The following is a 22,527-nucleotide window of genomic DNA, read 5'->3' on the forward strand; positions in this document are numbered from 1 at the left end:
TCTTTTCAACAGCTTCCAATGTCGCACAGCATTTTAATCACCCAATCATGCAAAAAACACCTTTCTTGGACGATGGTCTCCCTTCAAGTCATTCAGGGCAGACCCTTTGTTCTCCCCCCCCCCCCTGGTTGCTACAGTGACAACGGATGCCTCCCTGATCGGGTGGGGGGGGCATTTTCAGAGCAGGACAGTCAAGGGCACATGACAACCTTTCGAGTGCCACCTGCACATAAATGTCCTGGAGATGAGAGCAGTACTTTTAGCATTGCAAGCCCTTCAGGACTCTCTTCCCATCGGGACTATTGCAGTTCAGATGGACAATATGTCCGTAGTGTGGTACATCAACAAGCAGGGCGGAACCAAGTCCTATTCCTTATGTCGAGAAGCACTCAGACTTTGGCAGTGGGCGATCTCTTCTCAGTGGTTTCTGATAGCAATGCATATCTCCGGGAAGTCCAACGTCATAGCGGACAGGCTGAGCAGAGCCATGCTCATGCCGCACGAGTGGTCTCTCAAGCAGTCAGTAGTGGAAAAGATTTTCCGAAGATGGGGTCAGCCTTGCTGCGATCTTTTCGCAACACCTCAAAACAGCAAGTGCCATGACTTCTTCACTATCTTCCCGGCCACCCCCCAGAGATGCTCTATTCCACGATTGGCCCCGGGGTCTTCTGTATGCTTTTCCCCCCTTTTCCATTAATCACACAGTTGATTCAGAAAGCTACCGCATTAAGATCCACAATGATCCTCATTGCCCCTTACTGGCCTCAACAAATCTGGTTTCCGTTCCTGCATCATTACCTCTTGGAGCAGCCCTGGCATCTGGACCCAGTGCCAGATCTCTTGACCCATTAGTCGGGCGAGCTGCACCAGTCCCTCCCCTCTCTCAACCTCACAGCTTGGTTGCTCCACTTCCAACCTTAGCCAGGCTTCCCTTTATTTCCCATTCGGTGCGTGACATCATTCTAGCTTCCCACAAATCTTCTACCAGGAGGATTTATGCTAGCAAATGGAAACGTTTTTCCTTCTGGGCAGAGACTAGAAACATGGACCCTTTCACGGCACCTATCCAATCAGTCCTAGATTTCTTGGCCAAACTTTTTCAATCAGGTTCTTCTTCGTCCACTGTTAGAGTTCAGTTAGCGGCCATTTCAAATTTTCATGTTGGCTCCACTGTTATGTCCCATAAACTTTGTAAAGCCTTCCTTAAAGGTATCTTTTTACTTAAGCTCCCGATCAGAGATCCCCCACCACAGTGGGATTTGAATCTGGTTTTAACATCTTTGATTCTCCCTCCCTTTGAACCTGCGGCTTCCTGTTCCTTGAAGTTACTCTCATGGAAAACTCTATTTCTAGTAGCCATAACTTCTGCGAGGAGAGTCTCAGAACTTCACACCCTTTGGGTTCGTCCTCCTTATCTAGTTTTCCATAAAGATAGAGTGTCCCTCAGAACTAACCCATCTTTTTTACCTAAGATATCTTCTGAGGCAAATCTAAACCAGACTATCGATCTCCCAGTTTTCTTCCCTAATTACTCCAACAGAGTGGAACAAAAGTTGCATTTTTTGGATGTTCACCGTCAACTCCGTTACTATCTGGATAGAACCAAGCAAGTTAGGAAATCTGAGCAGCTCTTCCTGTCTTATGCGGAAGGGAAGAAAGGCCTTCCAGTTTCCAAAGTAACCCTTTCTAGATGGTTGGCCTCTGTGATTACTTTCATCTATGAACTGAGGTGTCAAGAACTTCCTTCAAGGCCTAGAGCCCACTCAACTAGAGCCTTAGCTACGACAATAGCCTTTCAGGCTAGGTTGCCTATAGACTCCATTTGTGCGGCAGCCACATGGGCCTCTCCTCATACCTTTATTTCTCATTACAAACTGGACATGGCCTCCAGAAGCCGAGCTAACTTTGGTTCCATCATCCTCAAGAGTCTGTTCCGATGAGCCACCCAGGGTTGAGGTGCTAGGGATGCGGTCTCATCCAGCAAGAATGAAGGTGGGATTGACAACTTAACATTGAGAAGTTATGTACCTACCATAACGTTCCATGTTAGTTGTCTTCTTCTCACCTTCTTTCTTGCGTCCCACCCTCCAACCCCCTAGCCTGGACAGACCAAAAGGATCCTTCTGGGCCTTCTTTCATCCCAGCTTGGACTCCCATGGTTGCTTTTTCTTGGTATTTTCTATATATAGGTATTCCTCTTTCTCCTTTGTTCTGAGATCAGAACTGCTATGGTGTTAGCTATCAAACGAGATCTGGGTAGTTAGCGCATAGCATTGTGGGATACAGGGTAGCCTAGAGCCGGTAAAAATAGCTCTCGAGCTTTAGTATAGGCCGAGTCGGAGCCGAGGATCTGCTCCGGACCCATCCAGCAAGAAAGAAGGCGAGAAAAAGACAACTAACATGGAACGTTATAGTAGGTACATAACTTCTCATTATCGACCATGCGATGGGTAAAACCAATCTATAACCAAATGGGATAGGTTACCTTGAGCATAAAAAGGGAAACTGGCTAGGCTTGAAATGGTAGTTAGCCTAGTACTTACCTATGAGCCTACATATATATATATATATATATATATATATATATATATATGTACACACACAGACTGATATCTCTAGTTTTACACACACACACACATATATATGTGTGTGTGTGTGTGTGTGTATGTATGTATGTATATGTAGATAGTAAAGATATAGATCTATTTCTATCTATATACATAACTGATGGGAGTTAATGTCTCATTTAATGCTGTTGCCAGTCTGTATGTAGTGGTATAAACTCTAAATATATACCAGTGGCACCAAATAAAATATCAAGGGCAATTGGTCTTGGTGAACATATGATAAATGTGCACTGCTGCCTCAGGTAATAGCCAGTGTCTGCCAAATTGTACAGCTACAGATCAGAATTATACTCAGTGGCTCCCCATTATTATACCAACCTAAGACTGAGCCCACTGCCTTCCCATTCAGACTTACCAACAGCAATTAAAATGTAATCAAGATTACTTTGAAAGTAAATGCAATATTGTTGCAGAGGAATTAATGATATCTCACCAGCATTAATACTCTATGTTAAGTTGTCAATCTCGCCTTCATTCTTGCTGGATGGGTTCGGAGCCGATCCTCAGCTCCGACTCGGCACTTGCTAAGCTCGAGAGCTAATTTTACCAGCTCGAGGCAACCCTATATCCCATGATGCAAGGCGGAGACTACCCAGATCTCATTTGCCGCTTCGCTAACGAGGTGCCTCTTTTACCAGCTCTAGGTAAGTTTTTCTTATAATAAGACTTTAGTCTCATCCCCTTTATTTTTCATAACCTTGGTTGTTTTGTGAACATTAATGTTTATTTTAACCCTATTCCCGTCAGTGTTCCCGTTTTTTTGGGTTATTTATCCCCTTCCCTAGGTTAGGCCTTAGGCCTTTCCCTTTCCTAAATTTTCCTGTCAGGGATTTTTGTGTCTGTTTGAGTGTTATATCCCTGTTTAGTTTAGATTTTTGGATTGGGTGTTATTTGTGTGTGTGTGTCTGTGTTTTTTCCTGTCAACTTGTGTTTCCTCGACACAGCTATGTCGAAGGACACAAAGGTCTCAGGCATCAAGAAGTGTGACTCGTGCTGTCAGAAGATGTCTCTGACAGACGGTCACACTTCTTGTGTTTACTGCCTGGGACCTCTGCACCTGCAGGACTCTTGTGCTATCTGTCATGCCTTCAGCCCAAGAGTCCTGCAGGAGCGCAGAAATAAGTTAATATTGAGGGGCTTATTAAAGCCTGAGAGCTCCAAGACTACGTCGGCTCCGGGGAAGCCCTCGAAACCTGTTAAGCCTTCGGCTGCAAGTCCCAAGCCATCGGCTACTGGTTCAACTTCTTTAGTGTTGAGATCGGCTCCGGTCGGAGCCGATCCTTCCATTCTAGAAGTCACAGTATCGGCTCCATCCGGCATCGATACTGTCAGATCTGGACACTTAGTGTTGACTCCGGCTGGAGCTGACGTATCCTCGGCTCCTTTGGCTCCACCTATCTCTAAAAAGAGATCTCGATCCCCCTCATTGGAATCGATATGTTCGGCTCCGAGATCACCCCTGCTCTCGGATCGGAGCCATTCTTCTCGGTCGTCCAGGCTGTCGGATCACGACCTCGAGAGAGTGGTGAGTAGACTATTAAAGTCTCAGGCATTGGCCCAAATGCTCCATAGCCCATCTCAACAGACGGTAGCTATTTCACATCCACCTAACATTCCTCCTTCGACTCTCTTACAGAGCCGGAGCTCCTCGGAGCCATGACTGTTGTAGCCTCAGAGCCGATACCACCCCTTTCGGCTCCGTCGTCCTCTGCTCCGATTTCCTCCTTGAGGCCTTCATTGGAGGGATCCGGACATCTGGTCTCTCTTGTCAGCTCCGAGTGGCATCGGACCCTTGTCCGACCCCGTTCTCCCTCTCGGGGCTTCGGCGTTGGTGAGCTCAGCCCCGACATCTGCCTCGGAATCTTCTCTCTCGGTGAGGCCTAGAGTTCCTATCTCTTAGGAGTGGGAACCTTCTGGTCTCTCTGATGGGGGAGCCTTCGAGGTGATGAGGAGTGTATTAGCCCCTGGGCGTAGTCAACGGTCAGTTCCATCAGCTCCTCCCACTACAGTGCCTGCTGACATCTCTTCCCACTCTCTTGCTCCTGGACCCAGAGATCCAAGGCCTCAGGTTTCCTCATTGGGAATATCTTCCTCTTCCAAGGCTTCTCCTGATCCGTCAGGTGAATCTCCGCGGAAGAGGACATGTAAGAGGAAACATCTAGATTCCCCCGAGTCTATTACATCTGATACTGACTTGGATGAGTCGGAGGGATCCCCAAGGTCCTCCTCTGAGGATGTCTCTTTCTCAGACATCCTTGAACCCCTTAATCAAAGGGGGAACTGGCCCTCCCTTAATCCTTCCGAGGACGAGTCAGTATACCTGGAGGCATTTGGATCTCGACCCTCCACCTCCTGGGTGTCTCCGCCTTTCGACCCTCTTATGGATGTAGTGGCTCGGAAGGCGTGGATGGCCCTGGATTCGGTGGAACCTATTCCTAGGAGGCCTTCTAAATTCATTACGGCCCCACCTGATAGGCAATATTTGACAAAAGGTGTCCCGGTTGATGCCATGCTGGTGGCTGCAGCCACCAAGAAGGAACTAGCTGATCCTTCAGTACCTGTCCATCCTCATAACAAGGATTCTAGGACTATGGACAGGTATGGCAAGTGGATTTTTTCTTCAGCGACCTTTGCCATGTGATCACTGAACTACTTGTGTTACTTCACCCGCCTTCAAAGAGATGTTCTTAAAGAGTTGGGAGAAGTTTTACAGGATCCGTCAGCTGCTGGGTCTCAGGATAAGATTAGCTCACAGCTAGGAATCCTTAACTCCATTGTTAACTCCTCCATGCGGCTCATTTCTTATGCAGCCGATGGAGCGAGTAGGGCCGCAGGCACAGGAGTGGCTTTAAGGCATCAGTCCTGGATGCGGCTTTGTAATTTTGCAGACCTCTTCAAGGTGTCCTTCACAAACTCCCCTTTCGATGGTTCGACCTTGTTCGGACCTCAAGTGAAAGACACTTTGACTAGATGCGAACAAGATGGCAAGACTCTTTCTACCATAGGAGTCCATTTCTCCACCTCTTCAAGACCTTACCCAAAAGGTCAGAAGGGAGGGAAAATGTGGTTCCGCAAATCTCAAGGAGTCACGCCTGATGCACGAGGTCAGTTTACCCTTAGAGGCAGAGGGGGTAACAACAACAGACGCCACCCTAGGGGCAGAGGGGGCCCGCAGAATCAGGGTAGCAGAGAGCCTCTTTCTAACAAACCCTTCCAGCATCCCTGAGATGTTGCCCGATTGTCCACCTTCGGAGGCAGTCGGGGGAAGATTATCGCTGTACCCAATAGCCTGGCTTTCCCTTTCTCAAGACAAATGGGTACAGTCGATTATATCCGAGGGTTACAAAATTCCCTTTATTCAAACCCCAATTCAGCAAAAGGGAACCCTTCCAGACATTCCACCCGGTCTAAGGGAACTAGCAGTACCAGAGATATCAAAACTGCTAGCAAAAAGAGCCATCCAGCCAGTCCCAGCAGACCAAATAGGATCCGGAATCTACTCAAGGTTCTTTTTAGTACTAAAAAAGACAGGGGACTGGAGACCAATATTAGATCTGAGCAAACTAAACAAGTTTGTAAAGAAAACAAGATTCCGGATGGTCACGCTTCAGTCCATTCTACCCTTTCTGGGCAAGGACAATTGGATGTGCTCGGTAGATCTTCAGGATGCATACTATCACATAAAAATTCACAGGCGCTCCAGAAGATTTCTCCGCTTTCAGCTGGGGACCAGTCACTTCCAATTCAGGGCCCTGCCCTTTGGACTCACTACAGCCCCCAGAGTGTTCACCAAATGTATGGCAGCGTTTACGGCTCACCTGAGGTGTCAAGGATTCCAGGTGTTTCCATATCTAGATGACTGGCTTCTCACTGCCACCACCAGGCGTCAACTTCTCCAGGCCAGAGATTACACCATTCATATTTGCAGAGGGCTAGGGATTTCTATAAATTTTGAAAAATGTGCCTTGTTGCCTTGTCAATCTATTACTTTTATAGATGCAAAATTGGACACCGTACAACTTTCAGCAAAGTTGACAGACCAAAGGATCTTGGACATTCAAAGTCACGTCCAGGTGATTCTTCTCAGCTACAAAATTCAGGCCAGATTTGCTCTGAAAGTATTGGGTGTTATGGCGGCCGCCATAACACTTCTTCCCTTCATCCATTTTTACATGCGTCTTCTACAATGGATGCTATTCGCCCAATGGTCCTTTCAACAACTACCCATGTCACAGGATCATAATAACTCCAACTTGCAAAAGGCATCTGACCTGGTGGATATCATCCCCTCAAGTCCATCAGGGCAGACCCTTTGTTCCTCCTGCCCCGGTCGCCACGGTTACATCGGACGCCTCCCTGATCAGGTGGGGGGGCATTATCAGGGCAGGATGGTCCATGGCACTTGGCAACCTTTCGAGTACCATCTGCACATAAATGTCCTAGAGATGAGAGCAGTGCTTTTAACGTCGCAAGCCCTCAACGACTCTCTTCCACTGGGAACTATTGCAGTCCAAATGGACAATATGTCCGTAGTGTGGTATATCAACAAACAGGGCGGAACCAAGTCCTATCCACTGTGTCGAGAGGCTCTCAGACTTTGGCAGTGGGCAATCTCTTCTCAGCAGTTTCTGATAGCAACGCATATCCCTGGGAAATCCAACATCACAGCGGACAGGTTGAGCAGAGCTATTCTCATGCCTCACGAGTGGTCTCTCAAACAATCAGTGACGGAAGAGATTTTTCATGAGTGGGGCCTTCCTTGCTGCGACCTTTTTGCTACACCTCAAAACAGCAAATTCACAGACTTCTTCTCTCTCTTCCCCCTTCCAGGCCATCCCCCCAGAGATGCTCTAACCCAAGATTGGCCCCGGGGACTTCTTTATGCTTTTCCCCCCTTTCCTCTGATACCTCAAGTAATTCAGAAAGCAACCGCCTTGAGAGCCAAGTTGATTCTCATTGCCCCTTATTGGCCTCAACAGATATGGTTTCCGTTCTTACATCGTTATCTCTTGGTACAGCCATGGCATCTGGACCCGGTTCCAGATCTTCTGCCCACCAGTCGGGGCAGCTGCACCAATCCATACCTTCTCTCAACCTCACTGCTTGGTTGCTCCACTTCCATCCTTAGCCAGGCTTCCTATGATTTCTAATCCCTTCTGGGATATCATAGTAGCTTCCCTAAAATCTTCTACCAGAAGGATTTACACTAGTAAATGGCAACATTTCTCCTTCTGGGCAAAAGCTAGGAACATAGACCCCTATACTGCTCCGATTCATTCGGTCTTGGACTTCCTAGCTGAGATTTTTCATTCAGGATCCTCTTCCTCCACAGTAAAAGTTCAGCTGGCAGCCATTTCGAATTTTCATATAGGCCTTTTGGACCACAACATTATGTCACATAAACTTTGCAAGGCATTCCTTCGAGGTATTTTTTTACTTAAACCTCCGATTAGAAATCCCCCACCACAGTGGGATCTAAATTTAATTTTAACGTCCTTGATTCTCCCCCCTTTCGAACCTGCAGCTGCCTGTTCATTGAAATTTCTTTCTTGGAAGACACTCTTTCTAGTCGCCATTACTTCTGCCAGGAGAGTATCTGAGCTTCACGCTCTCTGCATTCATCCTCCCTATCTTCCACAAAGACAGGGTATCTCTAAGGACTAATCCATCTTTCTTATCCAAAGTGGCATCGCAGACGAACTTAAATCAATCCATTGATCTTCCAGTTTTTTTCCCAAATTATTCTGATAGAGCGGAACAAAAATTACATTCTCTTGATGTTCACCGCCAGCTCAGATATTATCTAGACAAAACTAAACATTTTAGGAAATCTGATCAACTGTTTCTTTCCTATGCAGAGAACAGAAAAGGCCTTCCAGTTTCCAAGGTGACTTTATCTAGATGGCTGTCTTCTGTGATTACTTACATTTATCAGCTCAGAGGCAAAGAGTTGATTTCTTGGCCAAATGCCCATTCTACCAGAGCTCTAGCTACATCTACAGCTTTTCAGGCTAGACTTCCAATAGACACTATTTGTGCAGCAGCCACATGGGCCTCTCCTCATACCTTTGTTTCACATTACAAGTTAGACTTGGCCTCCAGAGACAGAGCGAATTTTGGTTCCACCGTTCTCAAGAGTCTGTTCCATTGAGCCACCCAGGATAGAGGTGCTAGGGACGCGGTCCCATCCAGCAAGAATGAAGGCGAGATTGACAACTTAACATTAAGAAGTTATGTACCTACCATAACGTTCCATGTTAGTTGTCTTCTCTCGCCTTCTTTCTTGCGTCCCGCCCTTCATCCCCCTAGCCTGGTCAGACCAAGAAGATTATGCCTCTTCTCTTAAGAGGCTTTATCCTTTTTCTAGCTAATCAGCTTCTAGTGTCACTAGATTAGGTTGATCCTTTTCAGAGAATTATGATGATTATGATTGTCATTTTTAGTATTGTTACTTTTTCTTCCTCCTCTACAGTTGGAAGAATATATTCCATATTTTCCTTAGCTACCAAACGAGATCTGGGTAGTCTCCGCCTTGCATCATGGGATATAGGGTTGCCTCGAGCTGGTAAAATTAGCTCTCGCGCTTAGCAAGTGCCGAGTCGGAGCCGAGGATTGGCTCCGAACCCATCCAGCAAGAAAGAAGGCGAGAGAAGACAACTAACATGGAACGTTATGGTAGGTACATAACTTCTTATTTTCATTGTCTTTATAGTAATGCTGCAATCAACTAGACATACTGTCCTATTAAAGACACAGTTACTGTTTAGTCTTTAAATAAGCTAGCCATTAAATATTTGCAAGGTAGTAGTAACTCCTTTAAGGACTGAAGTTATCAATTAGTGTATCATTTCAATATGCAGACTTCTAAGCTAATAAAAAAATGAAATCACCAGCCATAAGCACTTAAAACTAAATAAAAATACTCATTACTCGAAATAAATAGATGCATTGCTCATGTTAAAATCAAATATGTAATAAATTTTAAAAGTGCACAAGGCAGTACTAAATGTGTTTTCAAAGGCAGATGGCATAAAGACAAATTCTGATTAATAGCTTATCTGGACCTATCTGCCAGCAGCTGGAGAGAGAAAGAAGTACTGTATCTGATGTCAATCTTCATTCATTCTTGACTGTTGAGTTTGGTTCCAGTCCTCAGAACCAACTCGCCACTAAATGAAGCTCACGGCCACCAGAAACTCTCAAGTCAAGGCTACCCATACTGCTTCTCTTCCCTTCACCTCAGATCTCATTTTCTGCATAGAAAATTGGATGCATCAGCTGTGCTCTTAGCTAAGTGCTAAACGTTTTTCTTAATATATTTTCTATATTTGTGTAAATAGTTGCTTGTTCTCCTTTTCTCACCCTTTATAGTTATTGTTAGGGGTTTGTTAGTTGTGATTGTTCATATAAACTCAACTTTCTTAACTTTTCTAGGTATTCTGTCTTATCATTTTCTGCTTTCCTCCTTGGACTCCATTCTAAGTCTTGCAAACATTTTAGGCATTTCAATAAACAGAGAAAAATCAAAACTATTTCCAACACAGGACAGAATTCATCAGAGTAAGACTAAAAACAAAATCATGCATAGCTTCCCTTCATCATCACAGACTGGTAAGGTTGAGGTCACAACTTCAAGTGATACTCTCTCAAGACAAAGTTCCAGCTCATCTAGTCTTACAGCTTCTTTGGTTCATGGTAGCAACAATCACCTTATTTCCCCTGGCAAGGTACCACATGAGGCTGCTTCATTGGCTCCTGGCTTCACAGTGGTCACTGTTAACTCATCCAATGTCTCACCCAATCCGCACAACAAATCGATGCAGACAGGATTTATCTTGGTGGATGAAGCTAGAAGACAATTTATGGAGTACCCCTTCTCCCCATCCCAGCCCAACACCGTAATGCCCATGGGTGCATCCCTGATAGGGTGAGGGGACACTTTCAGGGAAAGACACTCCAAGGCACACGGACTCCTCAACAGGCCAATCTGCATATCAGTGTCTTAGAACTGAGAGCAGTGCTCTTAGCATTGTAAGCATTCCAGTCTGCCCTCCCTTCAGGGACAGTTGCTATTCAGTCAAACATGTCAGTAGTCTGATATATCACCAAAAGGGGGGGCCAGATCCTACCCTCTATGCTGGGAAGCCCTAAGATGTTGACAAAGGGCAATTGCCTCAGACCGTTTTCTGAGAGCAACGCATATTCCCGGGAACTCCAAAGTGATTGCAGACAAACTGAGCAGATGTATTCTCCTGTCTCACGAGTGGTCTCTCAGTTCCAATGTAGTGATGGAGATTTTTCATTGATGGGGTCAGCCTTGCTGTAATCTGTTCACCTCTCACATAAACCACAAATTCAACAACTACTTTGCCCTAGTCCCACCTCGGGGGGAGTTCCTGAGAGATGCTGTTCTCCACGATTGGCCCCCGGGATTTCTATATGCCTTCCGACCAATCCCTCTAATTTCCCAATTTCTGAAAAAAGCCCAATGGTTGAGAAGCAAATTGATTCTCATTGCACCTTATTCACCCCCATCAAGTCTGGTTTCCCTTTCTATGGCCTCACTTAGTTCACCACCCATGGACTCTGGATCCAACTCCAGACCTGTTATCTCATCCTCAGGGCCTGGTCCATCCCAACCTACAAAATCTCAAGCTGAAAACTTGGTTTCCCTGCTTCCAGTAATTGCCAGGTGAAATAATTTATCTTCCCAGTACAACAGATACTTCTGGCTTCTCATAAACTGTCCACCAGAAAACTTTATCATAGTAAATGGACGAGATTTGTTTTTTGGTCTGATGAAAATGGTCTTGATCCTTTCTCAGCTTTGATCAATAAGGTCTTGGAATATTTAACCATCGTATTTATAGATTCATATGTTCATACTAGGCTATCTGCCCTAGGGCATTTATAAGCCTAGCCAGAGTGTGTATGGCTTTCGCCACCCATTTTAAATTAATTTTGCTATGCCCTTTTTCAAGGTTAGTATACTGTGCCTCTGTCTAACAGTGACACAGAAGTGATACCTGGGGTAAATGTACGATCTCCCATCCACTCATCAAGATTCCTCTTGAAGAGAGTCAATGAGGGACTCTGCCTAACCTGGACTGGGATTTTATTCCAGAGTGAAGGGAGCCTCTGGGTTATGAATCTGTCCCTCCAGCATGTCCTATTTATTTCAGTGCTGAGGTTTAAGTCCCACGAGCGCGTAGCTCGATGGGATTTGGATTTTCTGAGGTGCAGCATGTCCATTAATTCCGGGTTGGACATGGCTTTATACGTCAGGCACAGATCACCTCTGAGCAGGTGGTATGCCACTGAGTAGAGCTGGAGTTTCTTTAACCGGGCAGCATACGGCATCTGTTTGAGCCCCTTGATCCTCCTGGTGAGGTACTTTTAGGGTCTTTCCAGGTGCTGCAGGTGTCTGGTAAGGTACATCCCAAAAGGGGCATTGTACTCAATTATGGGCCTGATGAGGGATGAGTAAAGAGGCGCGATGACCTCCCCTGATCAGGATGTGAATCCCTTCATGATTAGGTGGGCTATATAAAATGTTTTTCTAACTACTTTGGCCACGTGGTTGTCAAATGAGAGATAGCTATCAACTTGGGTCCCCAGGTCCCTAATTACTTCTTCTGTACTTAATGGATTACCACCTATGTGGTAATTTGTGCACTTTGTTTTGCCAAAGGGATGACTATACACTTTTTGGCGTTTAGCTTGAGGCCATGGCTCTGGCACCAGTTGTCTGTTTCTATGAGGCCCTTTTGGAGGATGCTTGTGTCGGCTGGAGAGTCTATTATGGCACCCAGTTTGCAGTCATATGCGAACTTGGTCAACCACAGTCCTTCCATGTTGGCCTGTACCTCCAAGAAATCTATACCGAACAAGAGAGGTCCCAAGACTGAGCCTTGTGGGACGCCACTTGTAACTGGTTTGGAGTCTGACATGGCTCCAGCTATTCTAACCATGTGGGTTCTGTCATTGACAGTTTGCAACCCATCTAGTGACATAGGGGTTTATATTTAAGCTGGTGAGCTTATCTATAATGCCCGAGTGGGCTATTGTATCGAAGGCTTTTGCGAGGTCCAGGTAGGCTGTGTGGACCACCTTCCCCTTGTCAAATGGCCTTGGTGATTGTTTCAAAGAAATCAACCAGGTTTAAGAGGCAGGATCTGCCCTTAACAAAGCCAAACTGGGTAGGATCCAGTGTCTGTAGGTCCCTAATATCTTTATTTATAAGGTCCATGATGATCCTTTCCATAGCTTTTCAGACCAAGCTAGTGAGACTTATGGGGCGATAGTTTCCAGGATCCGTTGAGGCACCACCTTTGTGGATTTCAACAATTTCAATTGGGAGCCTCAACTTCTACCATTAGAGTTCATTTAGCCACCATTTCAAATTTCCATAATGGGTGTGATGATCAGTCCTTGATGTCTCACCATCTTTGCAAAACCTTTCTTAAAGGCACTTCACATTAAACCACTTTTCAAAGAGCCCATAACTCCTTGGGATTTAACGTTAGTCTTGCAATGTTTGATCCATCAAACCTTTGAGCCAGCAGCTACCTGTGATATCAAATTTTTATCTTGGAAGACTCTATTCCTGGTAGTCAGAAGAATTTCAGAATTGTAGGCTGTGTGTGTAAAACATCCCTATATAATTTTTCACAAAGAGAGATCATCAATCAGAACTAATCCCTCTTTTCTACCTAATGTAGTGACAGATTCCAATATTAATCAGACAATAGATTTACCAGTCTTCTTCCCAAATTTCTCAAACAAGGGAGAATATTTGCATTTGTTGGACATACACAGACAATTACGTTTTTATTTGGGTAAAACAAAATCTTTTAGAAAATCAGAACAATTGTTTCTATCCTTTTCAGGTACTAGACTGGGCAAACCAGTTTCAAAAGTCACTCTGTCAAAATGGCTGAGAGATTGCATTACTTTTATGTCCAAAATAAGCTAGACTTATCAACAAAAGTTAGGGCTCATTCTACCAGATGCGTTTCCACTTCAGTAGCCTTTCATTCCAGAGCTTCTATGGATGATCTATGTGCAGCCGCAACTTGGGCTACTCCCCATACCTTTATCACTCATTATAAATTGGATACAGTCTCCAGGGGAAGAGCATCCTTTGACTCTATGATGCTCAGGAATATCCCTCCCTAGGGCCTCTGTCTCAATAGTCAAGAATGAATGAAGATTGACAAAATCAGAAAAAGAAGTTATGTTCTTACCATAACATTCCATCTGTGTTGTCAATCTTCATTCATTCTTGACATCCCACCCTCTTACTCCCTCCAAAAATGTCCTGAAGGTTCAGAGCCAGTCTTGGGGTTCTAGTAGGGTTGTTGTTCAGACAAAGCTTCCATGATTTTCTACTTAACTGGCAAAACTCGATCTGAAGTGAAGGGAAGAGAGGCAGTATGGATAACCTTGGCTTGAGAGTTTCTGGTGGGCGCAAGCTTGATATAGCAACTGAGTTAGTTCCAAGGATCGGTACTGAACCCAACAGTCAGGAATGAATGAAGATCAACAACACAGATGGAATGTTATGATAAGAACATAACTTCTTTATTTCTACTTACATCTGACTTGACTTTGGGCTCAACTTCTCAAACTAAAGACTCAAAAAGTCAGTATCTAAATGAGGTAATACATTTAGATACGGCAAATGTTTCCACATTTCAGGAACATATTTAGTTACAGTTTTGCTGGTTTTTCCATTGAAAGCTCTTTGCACTTAGTAAAGATACTTTTTTTTCCATTCTCTGCATTTGTTTTGCTCATTTTGTATGTTGCAAGTTTGTCAGTTTTTATGCAAAATTTACATTTGCTTTGCCATCATATGACTGTTGTACATATTCCACTCATCAACCTCAAGTGAGCTTTCAGAACCCTTAGAAAAATGAGCTAAAGGTAAAATATACATTTCAAGTTACACTCACCCAATTGTTTTATTTAAAAGAAACTTCATTTTTTGATAAAATGGTAGAAAACCTTTGTCATTCTGCCTGGCATGTCTTTAATCTGGTAGATTTGCCTGTCCTTTTGAACAATGGTTCCCTCTTCCAACATGGTACTTAACAGATTATGTACACCTGGCCTTATTTCCTACCTTACCAAATCTTTAACTTCCAACATGGTACTTAACAGATTATGTACACCTGGCCTTATTTCCTACCTTACCAAATCTTTAATACTGCTCACAGTTTTTGCAGTATTCTCTCACATCCTTTGCAATGACTGAACAATAAAACATTTTACATAGATCCTTTTGTTGTGTGCATTGTCTGCATGACCAGAAAAGGGACTATTATGTGTGAAGGCTAGATGTGTCTTTCAGTAGGGCATTGAGACTACCAGCTGCTGTACCACTTCTCCTTGTTGCCTCCCTTCAGAAGTCTTTCTGTACACCAAGCCCTTGTTACACTGTATAGACTCCTCCTGCCTTTGAGTATTAGGAGCCTCCATGGCTACCTTGCTCAGGTTCTGTAAGTCTCAGCTCGCTCTTTGTGATCCTTTTCTGTTTCCCTTTCAATGGAATTTTTTTTATATTTTACAGGTGTGTCTCAGATTCAGGCTTCCTGCTCTCAGTTATCTCCTTCCATAAATAGCCCCTTACAGAGGAAGTCCAGTACCTTCTGACAGCTGCAGCTTAGGTTCAGACTTCCTGCCTCTAGCTAGCATGCAACATGACAGCTGCATCTTAGATTCAGGCTTCCTGCTACTACCTAGGACTTTCCCCTGAAGTAGCCAGATTATCAGCATCTGTTGGATGTGAGGTCATTGTCTTTGTTTCCCAAATGCAGTCTTTCCAGTATGCCTGTCTCCATGCCTGGCTGTGTATATCTACATGTACACAAGGTACTCTGCCATCAAAGTTTAGCAGTGGCAATGGTACAACAAGTATCACACTCTCCTTTGGAGCAGAAGGCTTTGTGTTCTATTCCTACACTAGGAAAATTATTTACCAACACTGCAATGCAGAATAAGGGGTGTGTTGAAGTCCTGAGTGTATCTTCCTTTGGTTGAGATGTTAAACGAAGGTCCCATCTGTTTGAGTTGCTGGTATCACAATTGGCTCTAAAGATCCAATGGTAGCTATTGAAAGGAGTAGGGGTTCTTTATTAAAAAACAAATATATATACATATATATATATATATATATATACAATTCTGTTTACAAACTTATATATTTATATATTTATACAGTATACAAATGATCATCCCTTTCCATTATTGTCATACGATCTTACTATTCATTATTATGTCAAATGTTATTTAAACCCTACTTCTTTTTTCCACAAATGCCATCAACTTTTTCTTAAAATTACTGCTAGTCTCCATTTACTATTAAACATGATTTAATTTAACCTTTCATTCCAAATGATCCACACAACATAAAATAATCTTTTATCTGTTTTACTGACATATTCCTTATTTTTTGTCTATAATACCCACATAGGGATGGTGCAGTGGTTAACGTTGTTGCCTCACAGCAAGAGGTTCTCCAGTTCAATTCTTGGCTGGGGTGCCTTCTGTGCTGAGTCTGCATGTCCTCCCTGTGTTTGCATGGGTTTCCGTGCTCCAGTTTCCTCCCACATTCCATAGACATGCTGTAGGTGGATGGGACACTCGAAATTGGCCCTGGTGTGAGTGTGTGTGTGGGGGTTGGGTGTTGGACTAGCAACCCAATCCCATAAAACCATAACCGCTACAGAAACAACAGGTGTGTGGAGGGGGTGCTCACTGCCTGATGTGCTGAATGGCATGAATGGAACCTAGAGAGAATATCCACACAGAATCATATTCATATTTATTTCATTTACCTCCTTTGTATTATCAAAGAATTTTTCTTTACAGATTTTCTCACAATTTTGCAATTTTTATACATTGTAAGAAAACATGTTCTGTAGTTTCTTCTTTACTACAATATATACAAACTGTTCACTGATTTTTATATGACACATTTCCCTTTAAAGGAAATTTATTAATCATTAATCTCCATAAAAAAATCTTGCCATTCTATTTTTTTATTATACCATGATTTTTATACTCTTATAGGAGTTACTTTTCTAGCTAGCTCAGCAATAGGTTTAACATAATAATGCTGTATCATGATATTTTTATCCCATACTTTCTATTCATTTTCTGTTTTATCAATTTTTATTTTCCATGCAAGAATATTTTTCTTGATAACATCTCATTATTTTATTTAAACATGCTTTTCCTCTTTTGATGTTTTTTTGAACATATCCCAGTGCTGCTTTTATTTGGACTTTAGTCTACCAACTTTATTTTTATAATTTATCCAAAACAATTCTTCTTTCGGCTTTTCCTGGTTAGGGGTTGCCACAGCGGATCACCTGTTTCCATTTCTTCCTATCCTCTGCATCTTGCTCTGTCACACCAACCACCTGCTTGTCCTCTCTAACCAGATCCATAAACCTTATCTTAGGCCTTCCTCTTTTCCTCTTACCTAGCAGCTTCATCCTTAACATCCTTTTCCCAATATACCCAGCATCCCTCCTCAGCACATGTCCAAAGCAATGCAATCTTGCCTCTCTGGCTTTATCTTCAAACTGTCCAACCTGGGCTGACCTTCTAATATACTTATTCCTAATCCTGTCTGCCCTCGTCACACCCAGTCCAAATCTTAACATCTTTAACTCTGCCACATCCAGCTCTGACTCCTGCCTTTTTGTCAATGCCATTGTCTCCAACCCATATAACATAGCTGGTCTCACTACCCTTTTGTAGACCTTCCCTTTCACTCTTACTGGTACTTGTCTGTCACAAATCACTCCTGACACTCTTCTCCACCCACTCTACTGTACTCTCCTCTTCACATCTCTTCCACACTTGCCATTACTCTGAACTGTTGATCCCAAGTATTTAAACTCATCCACCTGATCTCATCTGTCAAGCTGTCCATCACCAGTGCAAATAAGAAAGAGCTCAGAGCTGATCCTTGATGTAATCCCCCCTCCACCTTAAATGCATCTGTCACTCCCACTGCAGATCTCACCGCTGTCACACTACCCCTGTACATATCCTGCACCACTTTTACATACTTCTCTGCCACTCCCAACTTCCTCATACAATACCACAACTCCTCTCTAGGCACCCTGTCATAAGCTTTCTCTAAGTCCACAAAGTCACAATGCAACTCCTTCTGACCTTCTCTGTACTTCTTCATCAACTCTATCATTGCAAACATTGCATCTGTAGTGCTCTTTCCTGTCATGAAACCATACTGCTGATCACTAATCATCACCTCCCTTCTTAACCTAGCTTACACTACCCTTTCCCATAATTTCATGCTGTCACTGATCAGTTGTATCCCTCTGTAGTTACTACAGCTCTGCACATCACCCTTATTCTTAAAAAAATCGGTACCAAAACACTTTTTCTCCATTCTTCAGGCATCCCCTCACTTTCCAAGATTTGATTAAACAATATGGTTAAAAATTTCACTTCCATTTCTCCTAAACACCTCCAAGCTTCCACAGGTATGTCATCTGTACCAACAGCCTTTCCATTCTTCATCCTCTTCATAGCTGTCCTTACTTCTGCCTTGCTAATCCATTGCACTTCCTGATTCACTATCCTGACATCATCCAGCCTTCTCTCTCTTTCATTCTCTTCATTCATCAGCCCCTCAAAGTACTCCTTCCATCTGTTCAACACATTCTCCTTGCTAGTGAGTATGTTTCCCTCATTATCCTTTATCACCTTTACCTGCTGCACATCTTTCCTAGCTCAGTCCCTCTGTCTAGCCAATCGGTACAGGTCCTTTTCTCCCTTCTTAGTGTCCAACCTTTCATACAACTCTCTATACGCCTTATCCTTAGCCTTTGCCACCTCTCTCTTTACCATGCACCTCATCTCCTTATACTCCTGTCTACTTTCTTCATCTCTCTGACAATCCCACTTCTTCTTCGCCAACCTCTTTCTCCATATACTCTCCTGTACTTCCTTATTCCACCACCAGGTCTCCAGACAATACTTTATACAAATTCAGAGAAACAGCATAAACAATTGGGTTTATTAATCCCAAACCCCCATCTTCCTTGTGCATGTATAAGATCCCTCTCTTCACTTGATTCATGTTTGAATCCCATATAAAAGAAAAAGAAACACTTGTAGTATTTGTTTTTCATAGATTATTGGTGAGATGTAAACACTAGCTAAATATGCAATTGTTCACAGTAAAACTGAATTAAACCTTTTTACTAAATGATAGCTTGTATGTTTTCCAAAAATAACAAAGCTCTTTAATTTCATCTAGTATCTTATTCCACTTTTCATCATTAACATTTTACCCCAAAATCTATTTCCTAACACAGGGATTTCTTTCATAGAGAAAGATACTCCTCCTATTTGTACTCTATTGCCCAATTCTTTACTTTTTACCTATATTTAAGGTCATGCCTGTTATCGTTAAACATTGATGTATATAACATATAACTTCTTTCATCCAGACTTTGTTTTTCTTAATCAATGTGATACAATCTCCATAAGTAAACATGGCTGGATTTTTTATATCTTCAGTAGTATTTGTGATACAATCTGGATAAGTAAACATGCCTGGAATTTTTATATCTTCAGTAGTATTATAAGTAGCATCTCTCATGCACAGATTTACATATCTAACTAATACATTTGTAACTAATGCAAATAATATACTACTCATAGTGCATTCCTAGTGTATGCCATTATTTATATCTATTTCTTTTTTTAAACATCCAGTTACTAGGATTCTTACTTTATTATTATATGCAGAACAGCATACATTCTTAATTTCTTACTTATGTTACACTCTTCCATAACTGTACACAGAAGTTCATGTGTATGGGATCAGAAGCTTTATTTAAATCTCCTGTCATGATCTTGGTCTCATTAGTCTTGTTTATAATATCATCCACAATTTCCCTTACTATGAATAATAATTCCTGATATCCTTTTCCATTTAAACTATATATGCTATCTTCCATAATACTTTTAATTTTACTTTCCATTCTCTTATGAATTATTTTCATAAAAATCTTATAATCTGCATTATTTAATACTATAGGTCTTCAATTTTCAATTTTATGTTTGTCTTCCTTTTCCGTACAAATTTAAGTATACTACTGCATGTGTTTATACACAAAACCTTCTTTAGCCAGTCATTCATAACTTTTAAGAAGCATTTGTTTTGCCAATCAGTAACATTTTTATAAAATTGGTATCATATTCTATCTGATCCTAAGACTGAAAGTAAATTAATATGGTGAAGTACCTTATCTAATTCATATAAAGAAATGTCATTTTCCAATTCCAATGAAATTTGCCAATTCCTTATTTTCTTGTTCTGTCAATTTTTAACATGCTGTTTTGCACTTTTTCTGATAATGAAACATTTCTTTACAGAATTTATTATGCTATTCATAATTTGTTCCTGAGACCAATCTTAGCTATCCTCTGTAATCTTTCATTTCTCTAATTAACCGTTTTATAATTTTTCTTCACTTTTCTTACATCTGACTGGCATTCTAAAATACATTACTTATATTTTTCTTTGTAAGCTAGCCACCACTCAGACTAGTTTCTATAACACACTCTTGTGGAAATGTAATTTTTCCTTAAACACATACTTATTTTTTCCATTATCTTTCCATAATTTCTCATTTATTCTTTTTATTCCTTTCCCCAGTCTAATATACTCCATATTTTCTTGTATTTTCATCCAAATGGCTGAGTGATCTGTAAAGCCTGTTACAAGTGTCTGTCCCTTCACTGTATTTAAATCTTGTGCTATAATAAAATAATGTATTTCTGTCTTATATATATCTCAACAATTTATTATTCCAAATCTTTAAATTGCCACATTTTATAACTTCAGAATTTTTCTTAACATCATTTCCTATCTTACTTTTTCCTTTCAAATAACTATTAACATCTCCTATTAACATATTCATATTAATTATGACATACTCCTGAAATAGGTTTTCTCTTTCTTTACTTGTAACATAAGCATACAGTGCCTAATTATGCCATCTGATATCTACAAAAATCTTCCCATCATTGCCATGTTATTTTCAATATTTTCACTAACACCTAATCCATTTCCTAACTTCCATATTGTAGCTCCTCCCCAAAGTTTCTTTGTTTGTAATCTCTCTTCTTGTGTTAAAAATCTTATATCTTCCAACAATATTACGCCAACATCACACTTACTACACCAACTTAAAATGCCTAGTCTTCTACTTATATTTTTGATACTATTGACATTTACTGAAAGCAGAAAAACAAATTCACTGCTTTGAATTAAGTCACACCCCAAGTGCCAAAAATTAATCCCAGAGTTATTGTGAATGAAACAATTATGTTTCTCTGTATTGAGAACTTCATGTCAGAAGTGAGCTTCAATGAACTAAGTAATATCTTTGCTAAACTGCTTTAGTATTCATAGCTAGGTGTATATGTGCTAAAGTTTTGTTTATTACAGTGATATTCTTTAGAGATGAGATTTAAAGATAATTTCATTGGTTTTATAGTCTAATAATTTCTTACTTGTAATTTTTCATCTACAGTGCTACTCATTTTAATGGTAATAGGAATGTGATTTTATTGAGTGTACTGTAACTTTGGCAACTATTAGGACTGATTAATTGTCAACTGCAGGTTGTTTGTGATTTTTGCAATGCATTTAAATATGAAATATGCAATGTTGTTTATGTCTGATGAAGTGTAGTTGAGCTACGGGAATGCGCTTACACTTTTTTATTTCCTATTAATAAAATGCTTGGATTTTATCTGCCGTTTGTTGCTTCCTCGTTTGGTTTTCTGGGATTTACTGAAAACACTCTAAAATTGTCATATCTATGTTGCAGCTCACCAGAAATAAATTTGAAGAAATTATCTCATTTGTATTATCCATTGTATTTCTTTTTTTCTTTTACTTACCGCTTTACACTTTCTTTTACTGTCTGTTACTGTTTTGCCAATAGAATACTTTTTACCTTTTACCATTTTACAATTTATATCTTTCTCATCACTTATTTCAGAACCTTCATCTACTTCTCTTCCATTTCATTTTTCTCTTTATCATTATTTTTATTGTTACCCTGTTCTTATTCCCCTATATATCCTTGTTATCTTTTATTGGGACTGTTTATTTTCTTCATATAGCTTCACATTTGTTTTTGTTTTTTGTTTTTTTGTCTTCACCTTTTTTCTCTAGGTTAGAATCCATTCATAAATGTCTTTTGTTATATTTATAGCATTTCAATTTGCACATTTTTGCATCATGACCTGCTTCCCCACAAATATAACATTTCCTGTTATTACAATTATATATCAAATTATCATCTTTTCCACAGGGGAAAAAATGTTTTCAGTTGTCCCCAATATTTTACAACACTTCTTTTGTCCTCTACATTTATCTTACTAGGGGATATGAACATTTTTTTTTTTTACATTTTTAATACAATATGACAGTCCCATCTCCCAGACCATAATAATATGTTATCATATACTTTGCTAATGTAAATAACTTCTTTACAAAGTTTGCTTAAATGTCCCTTTAAAGTCTCTTTTTCAAATTTGGTTCAAAATCGAACATATATTTTTTTTTGTTTATTTGTTTCTCTGTGAAATGCTTTAACCATATAAAGAGTCCATGGATTACAGTTCTTTTTCTTCTCATACTCCCCCAAAAAGTTTCCAGAACAGGACCAGTCTCAAAAATAATGTTCTGAATAAGAATAAAAGCTCTTCCTTCTGAGCCTTCTCTCCTGATGGGACCATTTTCTGGAACCTGTGTTCTGAGAGACTGCTTTCCAATCTATCTGCAAATATACAGAGCTGAGTATATTCTTTTGGTTTTAGAGTTTGTACTGTT

This window comes from Protopterus annectens, chromosome 1.part1, assembly GCF_019279795.1.
Source record: "Protopterus annectens isolate FY-2018-M chromosome 1.part1, PAN1.0, whole genome shotgun sequence".
Taxonomy (NCBI): Eukaryota; Metazoa; Chordata; order Ceratodontiformes; family Protopteridae; genus Protopterus; species Protopterus annectens.